The sequence below is a fragment of the Rhea pennata genome, chromosome 16 (genome assembly GCF_028389875.1).
Source record: "Rhea pennata isolate bPtePen1 chromosome 16, bPtePen1.pri, whole genome shotgun sequence".
Lineage (NCBI taxonomy): Eukaryota > Metazoa > Chordata > Aves > Rheiformes > Rheidae > Rhea > Rhea pennata.
The window spans coordinates 12,288,030-12,289,886 of NC_084678.1; positions in this window are offsets into that span (position 1 = coordinate 12,288,030).

Genomic DNA, 1,857 nt, shown 5'->3' on the forward strand with positions numbered 1-1,857 from the left:
TCATTTTACATGTGTTCATTATTTGTCAGTGTCACCATGGTGAGGAGCTGGTCTCAGCACCTAGCTACAGTGCATTAGTTATAAAGACTGGTGCTCAGCCATCACTACTGGCTTCCCAAACTCCATAAACCTGTTATCTGGACTATGACAGCCCGGAGATCACACGATGAGACTTACAAGTCAACATCACTGTTTAAGTTAATCCACAGATCTTGTGTCAGATATAAGAGTTAATATTATAAACGCAAAGATGTCTATGATGGGAAAGTGTTGACTGGTAAATAAGCATGTGGATTGAGATGAAATAGAAGTTAACATACAGCCTTACACAGTAACCTTAGCCAATAAAATAATCAGCAAGTGGTTAGGATATAATATAAAGTGTCAAAGCTCTAATGATCACAAGAACAGAAAAAGAAAATCTTCTGAAATCTAAATAACATGCCTTCTCTTAAGAGATTTTGTGAAACCAAGTTTTAAGCCATACCTCTAGATCACCGGGGAAAGCATTTTACAGTTTATATAGCTTTAGATTTGCAGAATGTGCTCCTACATTTGCTGCAATCTAATGCCAGTGTACAATTATCCAATGTCCTATGAAAAAAGTGTCCCCCGTGTCTAGCAAAAATTTCATCAATTGTAAGGATACAGATTTACTGCACATTCACTACCACCTCCTAGTGAAAGCATTTTGTGAAAAGTATCTCGGCTGGCTAGTTGGACAATTAGCTGAATTTTTCTATAATAAATCTGGCACGAGAAGATCAATTTAGTATTCTTCAAGAGAAGCACAACCCCTGGATCAGTCAAAAACTATGCGGCTTGAGTTGTGAGGAGTGTTTTAAGTGCTCTTCCATGCTCTGTCTGGACTGCAGTAATCAGATCAATTGATTCCCCAGTACTAAGCATCTAACCAGATGAACCATCCTGGCAAAGAGAACCCCACACGCCCCTCCTCCCTGCTCTCAGCCCTCTGATTATCTCAGATCATCAGTGTTTGGGTGACTGAGTAAACAGGATTATCCTCTCCCAGTGCTCGTTAAGTCAAAACTGTATGGCGATCCTATTAGTGGATCGCAATAGTATGAGTAAATCCAAGCAGGAGATTTTCTTTTGCTTGCTCTGTGAAGCTGAAAACAGTATTGGGAAATTTTTAATCTCCATGAAGGGGACACTAGAGCTCACATAGAGAAAATCACCCTTTTATCACCCTTCTCAATCAACTGCCTAACTCAAAAAAAAAAAAAAAAAAAAAAAAAAAAAAAAAAAGGTGATTGAAAAAGTCACAATCTTTCATTGGTAGAGTAATGGATTTGGGATGCCAATGAAAAACATTTTACATGCATAGCCTCTTTCATCTAAACTGATCCCAGAATGCTTTACAAGTGCTGCATGCAGATGGCACGTGGGATTAACAGCACTTTACAGTGGTCTGTCTCTGTTCCCACTGAGGTTAGTAAGCACAGAAGTGGGACTGGCAGTTGAGTAAATGTGAGCCAGGCTGGAAGGAAGCCAGGACACTGAGATCAAGATTTGCATTCACTTGAAAACTGCCGGAACAATGGGCCCTGTTGATCAGGACTTTGGATTTACATCTCAGCCAAAACAGTGTAGCAAGCTACAACGAGACATAAAATGATGCCACTTTAAAAATGTTGGTAATTCATCATTATTCATTTTTAAAACATTCATAAAATATTGAAGAACAAGCAAAGGAGGAAACACTCATATCTAAATTAAAATCTTCTCAGTAAACTATGTAGATTTTAACACAGAGTAGCATGCAAGCAAAGCCATCGAGTTCCCAAAACTTTTAAATAAAAGCATGTCAAAAAATAAATTCCTTCAAAAGAAACT